This window comes from Rhinopithecus bieti, unplaced genomic scaffold, assembly GCF_001698545.2.
Source record: "Rhinopithecus bieti isolate Rb0 unplaced genomic scaffold, ASM169854v2 scaffold_23647, whole genome shotgun sequence".
Lineage (NCBI taxonomy): Eukaryota > Metazoa > Chordata > Mammalia > Primates > Cercopithecidae > Rhinopithecus > Rhinopithecus bieti.
The window spans coordinates 1013284-1027597 of NW_016811385.1; the positions used below are offsets into that span (position 1 = coordinate 1013284).

At 34.2% G+C, this 14314-nt stretch overlaps 1 long non-coding RNA gene across 1 annotated transcript in view; it reads right to left on the reverse strand.

Moving 5' to 3' along the window:
- Positions 1 to 11125, reverse strand: part of LOC108543346 (uncharacterized) — a 47404-nt gene extending 36279 nt beyond the window's left edge. The window contains exons 1-2 of the long non-coding RNA XR_001889537.1: positions 10851 to 11125; positions 10210 to 10290 (exon numbers count right to left, since the gene is read on the reverse strand). This is a non-coding gene — a long non-coding RNA (uncharacterized LOC108543346). The remainder of the gene's footprint in view (positions 1 to 10209; positions 10291 to 10850) is intronic.
- Between the last annotated feature and the right edge of the window lie 3189 nt (positions 11126 to 14314).

Sequence of the window (14314 nt, forward strand, 5' to 3'; positions counted from 1 at the left end):
GAGGTCAAGGTTATTTTCCTATTTTATTTATAGAATTTTATTATTAGATGTAAAAATTATCTTGATTGATTTTTATATATGGTATGAGGTAGGGAATAAGTTTTTCACCTCCTCCAATTGGAAACTAGCTTATTCAAAATTATTACAAAGATTGTCATAATTTCACTATTCTGTTGATCCTACTGGATTAATATCATGTATCTAAGTCTGTAAAACTTATTATTTTTAAATTGTTACAAAAATTTATATTTTATGGTAGTATCATTATTCTATCACTTTCCTTTTGATAAACATTTAGATTAAATTACATTTATTTTGAACTATAAACCCCATTAAAAACATTGTAAAATATAGTAAACTGTCAGCTTAGTTCTATGCAATAAATTTATAGAAGAGGATTCTGAGATCAAAACATACAACCATTTTGAATTTTAATAAGTGTACCAAATTCTTTCTGAAGTATTTTTTTACTTATTTACATTTCTGTCAATACAGTAATGATGTGTATTAGAGTCCCTACATTTTTCACTCCTTATGTTTATTTAGTGGATTGTTTTTGCCTATTTGAAAATTTGATATTTCATTTCCTAACTTTGCATTTCAGCAACTTCAAATATGGTTGAAAAAAATGTTCAGATCATTGCTTACCTATATTGCCTTTTCTATGAATTGCATTCTAGTATTCTTCTAATCAAAACAAATTTCTTGTCTTTAATTTAGAAATTCTAAGTGTATTAGTGATATTAAACTTTGTAATAATATATAAATTGCATGTATTATTGTTAATTGCTTGCAAAAATATCCCCAGTTCTTCAGCCTTTTCTTTATACACACTCGTTGCAATCTAGTTTTCAGTTCCTCCAATAATGGGTAAAGTATAATTCTGCACACTTTGTATCTGGGTTCACATTGTAACTTATTTTGGCCAATAGAATCCCCTGAAAAAGATGGTGTTCTAGTTTTGAAAGTAAGCCTTAAGAAGCCTTACACACTGTAGTTTATTCTTCTAGAAACCTGCTACTACCATGTGAGCGGGCCCAGATTTTCTTACTGGATGAGGAGAGACAAGTGGTCCTTTTACTCCAGCTTCTTCAGACAAATAGTCTACCTTCTGCCTTGAAATTGAAACTACTAAGGAGTAGCCAGTCTCGAGTCCATCCAATATTTGATAACATATATATAAGCAAGTTTAGTCAAGATCAATTAAGTCTGACTCAGACCAACAGAGCTAACAGATAGCAACAGAATCATGAATAATAATTCTTGTTTTTAAAGACACCATGATTTGAGGTGTTCATTATGCAGATATAGATGATTAATCAAATTTTTAATCTTGATTTTTATCACATTTTCATGGGTTATAGATTTTAATTCTCATTTAGACTATCAATAGGTTATAAAATCATTTTCTGATAATTTAATCTAAATTTTAAAATTGTGTCTTTAATCCATCTGAGGTTTATTTTATATACACCATTATTTTTCAAATAGAAATTCAATTCAAGATTACGAGTTAGCAAATCCTTTCTAATTGAATTGAAATAGTACATGTCATAATATATTATGTATGATTTGATTAGCGTCATTCTACTTTCATTGTAGTTTTTTTGAGATAGTACTGAGATCATATATCATTATTTCATTTCAAAAAATTCAAGCACATATGATTTTTGAATTTAGAATCATTACTTGAATAATTTAAAAAATGGCATTTTGTTAAAAGTTTAGTTTTGCTCAAAAGTTATTAGAATAAGAAGTCAAAATGGTAAGAAAATAGTAGCCCTGGCCGGGCATGGTGGCTTACTCCTGTAATCCTAGCACTTTGGGAGGCAGAGGCTGGTGGATCACGAGGTCAGGAGATTGAGACCATCCTGGCCAACATGGTGAAATCCCATCTCTACTAAAAATACAAAAATTAGCTGGGCATGGTGGCATGTGCCTGTAATCCCAGCTACTCGGGAGGCTGAGGCAGGAGAATCACTTGAACCAGAGAGTCAGAGGTTGCAGTAAGCCGAGATCACGCCACTGCACTCCAGCCTGGTGACAGAGGAAGACTATGTCTAAAAAAAAAAAAAAAAAAAAAAAAGCTTTAATTTTTCTATTTACTTACAAAAAAAAAAAGCTCTGAATTTGCTATTCACTTACCATATACCAATACATTCATTTAGTAATAATGTTGTTTTATGACATTCAGCCAAATAGATCAGAAGTCAGACTTAATTTACACCAGGAAACACGGAAAATTGTGACATCTACAACCTTTTATATCAAACCTGCCCAACTAAGTGAATATGGAATAAGTTATTGATGAAGTTAAAAACAACAAAACTCTATTGAAAACAAAAACAAGACACCACTCTGTTTAGATGGTGATATATCACCAGCTGCATCTGAATGCAGAGAAGACATCATTGAGTTTTAAATTAATTCCACCTTCCGAGGTACAGGATGACCTAGCCGAATTAATGATGGTGAGACTTGATTCAGGGTGAAGTTCTTCACAGACAGGCTGGAGCACAGATTTCTTGTCAGGAAATCACAGGTCTTCTGTGAGAGCAGCCAAGTCCAATCCCATTAGAAAAAAAGAAACATGACTTAAAATATCAGAAAGACCATATACAAATTTCTAAAACCAAAAAATGAGTCTTATAACTAAATTCCTCATTTATCTGTTAATTCAAAATGTATTTAAGTTGTTTATATACCAGGAATTATTAGCACTGTCTTACCTGCTACATTTGGTGAGAATATATAGACAATAATGCATTTATATATAATATCTAGATACATGTATACAAAGATAGATATACATAGAAAAATACTTAAATGGTAAGAGTTGAATGAACCAGACATGTGCATATCCATAGGAAGTATATTCCAAAAAGAGAAAACTAATTAGTTCAAAGGCCAATATATAGAACATGCTTAACATGTTAAATAAACCTAAGAAGACAAATGTAGCTGAAGAAGGGAGACAGTGTTTTGACAGATAATGAATTGAAAGAAGCAAATGAAATCAAATTCTGTAGGTTTCTTTAAGTGATCTTTATATTTATTCTATTAGGATGGGAATCCATTTGAATAGCTATAACATAGAAGTATATGATTGAATTTAAGTATTGAGAGATTCGTCATGGCTTCCACATAAAAACAACAACAAAAGACAACATGGACAAGGATAAAAGCAGGAAGAACAGTCCAGAGACTGTTAGTAGGTGATTTTTTTCTGTATAGAGTGGTAGAAACGTAAGTCACAAAAAGTGGTAAGATTCTCAATATATTTTGAAGATAAATTTGGCAGGATGTATTATTTTATTTGTGGACATGGAAGAAAGAAACTAAAGGATGATTCTAAGACTTTTGAACTAAGTAAAGAGAAGATTTTATTGAGATTAGAGAGACGAGGAGAGGAGTAGGTTTTTGTGGAGAGAAGCAGTAGCTTCATTTGAGACAAATGCAGTTTAAAAGATGTACAAATAATTAGTAGACAGTTGTATAGATGTCTCTGGATTTCAGTGTTAAAGTCTGGCTAGAGGTGCACATTTGGGAGTTGTTAGCGCATTTGTTACCAAAACACCAGGAGTTCAGGCTAGGTCCTGCTGCTCATTGCAGAGAAAGTCAATAACTGAGTGCACAAGTATTGCCACAGAAGAATTCTTTAATAAGGTGCTGCAACTGAAGAGATGGGAGCTCTGTCTCAAATCCATCTCTCTGACTGACTAAAACTAGAGGTTTATATAACAGGGAAGAAATGTAACAGTGTGTGATATGGTTTGATTGTGTCCCCACCCAAATCTCCACTTGTATCTCTCAGAATTCCCATGTGTTTTGGGAGGGACCCACGGGGAGGTAATTGAATCATTAAGACTAGTCTTTCCCCTGCTATTCTCATGATAGTTAATAAGTCTCACGACCTGATAGGTTTATCAGGGGTTTCTGCTTTTGCTTCTTCCTCATTTTCTCTTGCTGTCTCCATGTAAGAAGTGCCTTTGGCTTCCTGCTATGCTTCTGAAGCCTCCCCAGCCATGTGGAACTGTAAGTCCAATTAAACCTGTTTTTTCTTCCCAGTCTTAGGTATGTCTTTATCAGCAGTGTGGAAACGGACTAATACAGTATATTCGTAGCAGTAGAATGGTGCATTGCTGAAGTTGTAAACCGAAGAAAAGTGAAAGAACATATTACTGCAAAGTTTCTTCAACGTGTCCAAATGTATTTTCTGTTTCTACATAAAGTTTGTTAAAAACAAAATTATTTTAAGAACTGTAATCAATGTGATTTATTATTGCAATTTATATAGTCAGAGCCTAATAGTAGAAAAAATAATAAGCACCTAATATATATATATGTATGTCATCATTATAGTTGGTGCTTATTCTTTTTTGCTAGTGTTGCCACTATATTACTTCTTCAAAAATGATCTAATGGATTCCATTCCTCACATCTTTATAAAGTCTCTCTTCTTAAAATGTTCCTGAACCAAAGCATTCATAATATGTTCTGTAGCTTCATGAAAAGACTGAGCAATAGGAATTTGTTATGAATAATTTATAGGTAATGATTTCCAAAACGAAGTTATAAAACATAAACTAAAAATAAAATGGTTTCATTTGGCCTGTGGTAAAACAAACAAACAAAAAATTTGAACAAAAAACTTATGAGCTACTTAAAGTTATATAAAACAGTAAAAATAGACACTTTTTATATGCTGTTTATATCTGCTTACCATAACAACATAAATACAGATTTTCTTATCATTTTCCTATAATCTAATATTATTGAAATGTGTTTCAGTTTAGAACTAAACATACTGAAAATAATGGAAAGACAGATAAATTGATTGGGGACAATTTCTTCTGCCCTGTAGTCTTTAACTCTCTGGGGAACTCAAAGTAACCTGAAGTTCCATACTGTTAGCAAAGTGAAATCAGTATGAATGACTGTAAAAATCAGTATGAATGACTGTAAAAATAATCTGAGGAATAAATGAAGCTTCTTACTCTAATAAACATCCTTCAGAATGCTAGTCCTGAAAAGTAAAGTTTCCTGCTTGAAGCAAATGCTCTGTGAGAAATGAAACTTTCAGTTTCCAGTTATTTTATACTTGGGAAGAGGCCAAAGGCTACAATAGATACATTTTGTTACTTCTTGTTTTATGTTTGTTCCTTCATGTTGGAGAGATGGAGAGGAAGCAGGGATTATATATGCAATTATTTTACTGTATAAGAATACAGGGCCAGGCATGGTGGCTCATGCCTATAATCCCAATACTTTGGGAAGCATAGGCAAGAGGATCTGTTGACCCCAGGTTTTCCAGACTAACCTGAATAATTTAGTGAGACCCTGTATCTACGAAAAACAAAAAAAGTAGCCTGGTGTGTTGGCACACGCCTATAATCCCAACTACTTAGGAGGCTTAGGTAGGAGCATTATTTGAGCCTGGGAGGTTGAGGCTGCAGTGAGCTATAATTGTGCTACTGCCCTCCAGCCTGAGTGACAGAGCAAGACCCTGTCTCAAAAAAAAAAAAAGTTTTTGAATTCACAAATGATAATAATTATAATAAACTACAACTAAGAAGTGATTTTTGTTTACTCGGGCATAATACATTTCCTTAGCCATTTAACTGAATATATAATCTTTTATAAGATTTTATGGTGATTCATCGTAAACAATAAAACAATAGAGCAAATATTTATTGAGACTCTAGCATATGTCAGACATTAATTTATGAGTGCTTTATTATGGATTATTTTATGTCTTCCTCACCATAATGCCATGAGGTGGGCACTCTAGTATCAATTGCTACATTTTAATAAAGTGAACACTGAGATTTAGAGACTTAGAAAAATTAGGTAAACTGTTAATATCATATAGGTAATAATTTTTGATATTGCAAGTAAATTTTAATAACATAACAATCAAAGTCTGAAACAATTATCTCAATCACTACATTCTACCTGAGTAGGCCTACCAGACCATTTAAAAAACCTTTCCTATAAGATTTCTTACTGCATGAGAGTTTCACCTTTCCTTGATATAGTTAATATAATCTATATGATATTAGTTCAGACAGCGAAAACCATTTACTGCACAACCCTACTGAATACTTGCTTAAATTTGTTTTAGTTTCACTTTCTTTGAAGTTCAATAGTTTAAACTGAAGTCCTATGCTCTAAGAATTGATAAATAAGTTCCTATTTTTGCAGTCTTTCAACAAATATTCAATAGTGGCTGACTTAGAGCTGATTACTGTGAGTTGAATACTGCAAATGCTACTACCCTTGTGCTCTTTTACCCTTGCTTTCAGATTCACAATACTGAATTTACCGACTTAATGAACAGCACACAGTGGCTAAATCCACTGCACACTTTTAATCTTACAGACTTCTCTGTAGCCCTTGAGACAGTTGAATACTCACACCTTGGAATAATTTTTGTCCTTAACATCATTGACATTATACTACTTTTACTTTCATTTTGCTGATGTGACACTTCAAAATATCCCTTTGGAATTGCTCTTTTTCTGACTATGTAATACATTTTTGAGACTTCTAGGCACTCTTCCATTCTTGCTAGACCCACACTTGATGAGAAATGTAATGTACTGCCTGTGAATTAAATTACTCATATAATATGATGAGCTAAATCTATGTCTCCTTCCAAGAACTCTCTGTTGAGCTCCAGACCAAGTTCCTGGTAGACATCTTCACTGGGATGTAAAGTAAGCCAATCAAATTCAGTAGGCTAAAAAGTAATCTCATTATTGCCCTGCATCCCCCTTGAAAAATGTGCCTCCTTTTAGAACATGACTCCAACACTTGTCCAAACCAATCCCCAGTGCTGTGTGCCATTCCCCATAGCCAATTATATCACCTCGCCTTGTTAAGTCTACCACTTCAAAAATATCCCTAATCTCTATACTGAGGTCTATTTCCCTACAAATGATTATAAGTCCTTTTAATATTTCTTCCCTATTTCTTTCTTAGTATGGCCACTTGTAAACATTTCTACAATGCTATTCTAGTTGAGGTTCTTCCAATGATTCCCATTGTCATTCTTGGTTAGGCCATGTCTAAGCGTCTGTCAATGGAACACTCATTCTTGCCTCTCTTCCCAGCACTGTCAATCCCTGTCCCTGACCTTTATCTTGCTAACTTTTTAATCACCTCTAGTACTCAACATAGAATACTTTCTTAAATAAAGAAAATATCCCTTGATATGTGAGAACTAAATTAGGTGACGCTCCTTGTTTTGTTCTCTGAGGGAAATTTGTATTCCACACATTAGTACCTAGTAGATAAATTACAATTTTTTTTAAAGTTGTTACTTCTTGAAACTGCCACCTCTTTCAAGGCAAATAGAATAGTTTGTTGTTACAGCTTCCAGGCCTAGCATAACAAATTTGACAAAACAGGTGTCTACAAAATTAATAAATAAATGACAAGAATAAATATCTCCTTATTCAAACAATTTACATATTATGACCAAAGTCATAGATTTTGATTAAAGATAGTGTTATACACAGAATGAAAGCAATGATAGGATTTAATGTTTTCTCTACAGAATTTTAACTGTAAACTATGTAAATAATTTAACTCCCTCTCAGAGGTCTTTCTTCAAAAAACTAGGTTATAAATTTATGTTTCTTGTTGCTTATGCCTTTATCTGGATTTTTGAAGATCCTTTTATTATTTCATGTCATTCTCACCATTAATCCATGAAGGAGGTACTGTACTGTGAGTTGCTACATTTTACTAATGTGGACACTGAGATTTAGAAAAGCATGTCTATTTCCATTACCAAACATCTGAGCAGCCTGCTTAATCCTTACATTTTCTTTATTAAGAACAAATATTTAATTTTATTTTAATTACTTCCCACATATACACAGAGTAGTATTTTGTAGTTATTTTATAACTTTCTGGTAACTGGATAGTAGAGACTTTATCATCTATTATAAACATCAGCTACTAGACATTTGATACCAAGAAATGCTGACTAAAGGCAGTTTTGTATAATATATTTAAGAGAAATCTTATAGATTTTTTCCTGAGTAAAATATTATCCCCCTTTTTTATGTAAAACAAACACAAATGTATGTGAATCCCTCACAGTAAATAAAAAGTTGTTTTATACTCCAGATTCAAATATTTTCCAGGTTACTAAAAATAGAAACAATGTTATAAACAGAGCAACATTTCACAAATGCATATGGCTACTTTTAGTGTTGGAATTTAACAGAACATGTCATAAAATAAATGGTAAAATAAATAGCCCTACAAAATAAATATTTTATTTTCTGGTCTGTGGGAACAGAGTCAACACAAATGCTTTCTTAAGACACTATTGCGGATACCTCTAATCTAAAAGCCAGCAGGTGGCAAATATTCACACCAACTAATGTTAGTGCCGTATGTGCAACTGGAGATATTATGGTTCACCCATGACCAAATATGTAGAAAACGGAGATTCTTAATTTCTTGAACATAAAATTCCAACTCTCATGTGGAGAACTGCAAGAAGCTACTCCTGTGCTAAATGAAGGGATTACTTTTTTCTCTTGAACACAATGTATACCTTATAAATTCAATTTTTACTCAGGAAAAAAAAAAAGTTTTTAACAGGGATCAGCTAAAAAAAGTGAACGTAATGAAATAAAAGGGTGACTTTTTTTTTTTTTTTCCCTTTTGTGGAGAACGGGGTCTCGCTGTATTACCCAGGCAGGTCTTGAACTCCTGGGCTCAAGCTATCCTCCCGCCTCTGCCTCCCTGAGAGCTGGGATTACAGGCGTGAGCCACCGCGCCCGGCAAGGGTGACTTTTAAAGTAGAAACGCAGATTACTGTGTTTGTACTTCCTCAAGCTAATTGTATAACCAACTACACTGACCCTACGGTTTCTCCAATACAAAATGAGAATATATTACTTACCTCTAAAGAAATGTGAGAATTCAACTAGACAATATCCACATTAGAAACCTTCTTATCCTGTCATCTCATTTATTATTCATTCCATTATTTAATGGCTTACTTATATAAGTATGACTGGCAGAAACACCTATTATTCCGTGGATTGTAATCCAACACTATTTTCCTTTATTTTGTTACCAGTTAGACCACTGGACACTTAAAAAAGCATACACCTGTCTGGCATGCCTTCATGTTTTTGGTTTTTGTTTTTGTTTCATTTAACACTCCCTTACTTTATGGTATTACAGGATGCTCAAGGCTCATCTTGTAACGAGGGTTTGTTGAGATGAAGCTTAAGATGATATTATCTTGCAAGGTGTGTCAATGAAGTTGCAGTTAGAAAGACAAAACACTATAAGTAATATAGAATAAGGATTTTTAAATAGGAGTCCTCTCTTGCACTACTGTGGAGGAAGCTGGGGAACCAAGGATCCAAAAGAGAAGATAAAGAATGAAAGGCGGTTCACTTGCCAGCCTCCTATAGCCAGGTGTGTCAGAGAGGGCTGCTAAAGGGGCCAGATGAGCATGACTATGGAGTTACTATGGGTCAGCTGGGACAGTAATAAAAGGAGATTTGGACATAGAGTGCTGGGTAATGAGGACAAATGGCAATCTATTGGTATTCCTGCATTTGTCTGTCTCCAAGTAGATAAGAGAGACAACCTGGAATCTGCTAGTATTTCTACCTCTGTCTCTTATCACCTCTATCCACAACGGCCTCCTGAGAGTAATGGTTACTGTTACTCTTTTCTGCTTTCCAAATTGCTTGCAAATTTTTCTCTTGACCAGCTGTAGCATGGAACCATGCCATAAAGGGATGTCTTAATCTGTTTTGTGCTGCTGTAGCAGAATACCACAGACTAGGTAATTTTTAAGAAGAATACTTTATTTCTCCTAGTTCTGAATGCTGAAAAATCTATGATCAAAGCACTATTACAGTCTTGGTATCTGGTAAGGGCCTGTGTGTCTAAGATAGCAAGCTGAATGCTGTTTCTTCCTGAGGGAAGGAACACTTTTCCTCACATGGTAGAATAGCAGAGGAGAGTGAACCCTTCTTTGACAAGCTCTTTTCATAGTGACATTAATCCATTCATGAAAATGAGAGCCTTTATAACATAAACATCTTTCGAAAGGCTCCACTCCCAACCTTGTTGCTTTGGGAATTAAGTCACAACATAAATTTTGAAGGGGACAAAAACATGGAAACCAATGCTGGGAATTCTGGGATCCTCGGTTCCACTAACCTTAAGCAAGTTGACATCACAAACTTCATTTCACTATATCACTTGAATTTTCTCTGTAACTGAATTTCAGATATGTAAGCCCTGCAGCAACAAAGATGAGAGAATATTTTTTGATACTATTAGGTTGTCCATGTTTTCTTGCACTCTCAATTGAGCTGAGAATTTGTACTTTTAGCCTAACATTTTCACCTTAAACTCTCAATTGAAATTATAAGCAATTGACCTACTCCTCACTTTGTATACATATTCCCTGAGTCCCCATAATTGTTTATTGCACCAGCCACTTGATGCCTCAAAGGTTGTTTTCAATACACTTCATGCAGGAAACCACAGGATTTAATGCAACTGTTTTGAGTGTCCTGCAATTCCAGAGTCTAGTCCCTTTTTCTAAGGTTAATGGATTCTCACACTCTTCAAACAAACCAGGAGAAACAATCTATAAATTCTTATTTTCTTGGAGTCTGTAACAGGGAACTACCACAGATTCCATTTATTATGTTAATGAGCATTCTCAATTGACAGGCAATAGAATTATTTGTACCATATTTAAACATGAAGAAGTTTATTGAGGCATAGGTGGCCCAAAACAGCATTAAGAAGATTAAAGTCTAGGCTTCTAGGAATGATTCCCAAAATCTCACCATAGAGTTGTGTCGAAAAGAGAGCTTCTGCCTCTCACCACTGTCAGAATGTTGTTGAATCAAATTGCTACTGCCTAGACCTTCACACACCACTACTACATGATCTGTATCAGCAAAGAGGATGCCTCATATAGCCAAGTATCTCATCTCTGAATTTAAGTCTTGAAGATACAGACACAACTCTCAGGTTTAAATCAAGTATCAAGTATCCTTTCTTCAAAAGAGGATATCAGAAATGTAGTATTTGATTTTCTTGCCTCTTCAATGCGAAAGGTTCTTCCAGAGGTATTTTGGGGGAGTAGTTACTAAGCATTTCCTACCCAGTGGTTACTAAACTAGTCTTAGCCAATCAAATGCACCAGCTACCTACTTTGAGTTATGATTAAGTGATGCAAATAATGAGAGGCAACAGAGATTCCTTTCTCTATGAAGCAGTAGCAGCAAACATTTTTTAAGGCCCAGCATTCCTGGCAGAGTGGCAATTCAGAGCCAAGTGTGCCAGTGCAAGCTGTGGACTTCAGGGCTCAGCTGCAGCTTCAGAGTCAGTGTTACTCTCACCATCCTAATTGTGCAGCATGGTCTGGCTCTAACTCTGGCTCCATAACCTCCTTTTTGTGATACTCAGTTTCCAAAATAGATTCTGCATATTTTTCCAAAATTTTTGAACTACACAATACTCTTCTTCTAATTTTCTTTGTTTAAATAAGCTAAGATTTCTATTGGTTTCAATTAAGTGTCCTACATGTTGCAAATGGAATGATGGTTAAGCTTTCTAATTGCTACAGAAAACATTATCAATACAAATAATTTGTAGTTTTCTGCAGACAGATTATTGTCAGAAGAATGGGTTAGCAGGACCGTCAATGACATGCCTTTTAAAATGTGTAACTATCATTTTGTATGTATTTTATAGACTTGTATTATACATAACATGTAGATTTTAGATTGTATTCATAATTCTCTTAAATTGAATTCATATGCACATTTTGTATAAATATTGCTATAATCTCCCCTATATGATCTGTGTATTACTTATTATAAATTAACCATATATTTTCTCAGAACTTTTAAAAGAGAGTATGGGTCGAATATGGTGGTTCACACCTGTAATCCCAGCATTTTGAGAGGTGAAGGCGGATAGATCACCTGAGGTCAGGAGTTCGAGACCAGACTGGCCAACGTGGAAAACCACTGTTTCCACTAAAAACCAAAAAAAAGATAATAATAATAATTAGACGTGGTGGCAGGTGCCTATAATCCCAGCTACTTGGGAGGCTGAGGCAGGAGAATCAGGATGCAGAGGTTGCGGTGAGCTGAGATTGTGCCACTGCACTCCAGCCTGGGTGACAGAGTGAGACTCCATCTCAAAAAATAAAAATAAAATAAAAAATAAAAGAGAGTATGCAGTATGGTAGATATGACCTATAACTGAAAGTAAGAAAATGAGGGTCTGAAAAATCACTGACGTTCTCCCGTTTTCAAATTTCTCACCTATTAATTGGATGTTAAATCATCTCTAAAAATTTATCTAAAATTATTAAACAATGCATAATTTTAAGATGTAAATGATTAGCACATTAAAGCAAGTTGCAAAAAAATATAAGGTTGTATGTATCAATCAAAATGTGTACATATTATTGCTCAGGAAATATATCCCTTCTGTCATTATTTTGTACCCAATATTTTGGTTATAATGTGAATTAACTTATTTCCTGAAAGCAATTCACCAAAAACTGATTCGTCATTTGTTCCGAAACTTGCCCTGTTCTTGTTGATTCCATTTCTTGCTCATGCCTGCTCTGCTCTGTGGCATAAACTGGCTGATTTCTGCTGGCTGTAGTTCCCAGTTTGTTCTGTCAACTGACTTGCAGCCGAACTCAGCTGTGCCTTCCAAATTATAGGGCAGAAGGAAGGCAAAAATGAGTCTCTCATTCTCTGCCTCTCTCTCTCTTTTTCTCTATTTCTCTCCCTCTTTCCCTTGAATGGCATCTCTTGCAATTGCTTTGAAATAATTTTTTTAAACTTTTAAATCTTTCAGTAGTAATTGTAGGAACAGTGTTCACCAAAAATTGACACGTGGTATGTATAACAATAGTAAATATAATAATTTTCAAAAAATGTTATACAATAGTTTTTTAAATGGTTTCACTTTTTTTAAATCACACCCAAAAATTTGATTTCAGAAAAGGAATATTTAAATGACAGAAATGCTTTGATGGACATTTCACAGACTTTATTTTCATTGGAATAAATATGCTTGGATGACCAGTAAACACCAAAATTGTAAAATACTTTTCAACAGACATGATTTGTATACTCTATAGAGTAGTATCACCTTCATCATCATACATTGAATATGTTATTATAATATAAAAAGTAGGAGAATCTCTCGAAGATGAGCTGTTTTTCTCATATGCAATCTCTCAATTGTTGCAAATACAGTTAAACATAACTACTTAAATGTGTTAACCTAAAACTTAAACTATAATTTAATGTATGAATTCATTTCTAAGTTTTTCCTTATCTCTAAAGTAAAATCTAGCATCACTGTACCACATCAAAAACTGTTTTCTATAGGCATTCTCAAGTTTAAGTTTCCTATTTTAACACAATTGAATTTTAAAATTTGTTTCTGTATTACTTATTGTTTCAACAAAATTGTATAGGCATACCACATTTTATTGTACTTTGCAACTATTTCATTTTTCATAAATTGAAGGTTTGTGGCAACCCAGAGTCAAGCAAGTCTATTGGCACCATTTTTCCAACAAGATGTGCTCACTTTTTGTCTTTATGTAACATAACAGGAAACTGTTGAAATATTTCAATCTTTATTATTGTTATTATCATATCTATTATGGCGATCTGTTTTTGATACTATTGTAATTATTTTAGTGAACCACAAACCATACTCTTCTGGGAAGGCCAACTCAACCAATAAACGTTGTGTGAATTCTGGCTGCTCCACTGACCAGCTGTTCCCTCTCTTTTTCCCTCTCAAGACCTCTTCCAGGGTCTCCCTATTCCCAGAGACATATCAATATTGAAATTAAGGCAATTAATAACTCTCCAATGGCCTCTAAGTGTATTGGCAAAAGAAAAGTCGCACATCTGTCTTTTAAATCAAAAGCTCGAGATGATTAAGTTTACTGAGAAAGACATGTTGAAAGCTAAAACAGGTTGAAAGCTGGGCCCTTTGTGCCAAAAAGTTAGCCAACTTGCAAAGGCAAAGGAAATGTTCTTGAAGGAAATGAAAAGTGTTGCTCCAGTGGATACACAAATTTTAAGAAAGTAAAATGTATTGACAAAATGGAGAACATTTCAGTGGCCTGGATGGGTCAAATTAGCCACATTCTCTTAAGCTAAAGTCTAATCCGGAGTAACGCTCTAAATTTCTTCAATTCTATGAAAGCTGAGAGAGGTGTGGAAGCTGCAGAAAAACATCTGAACCTAACCAAGATTCA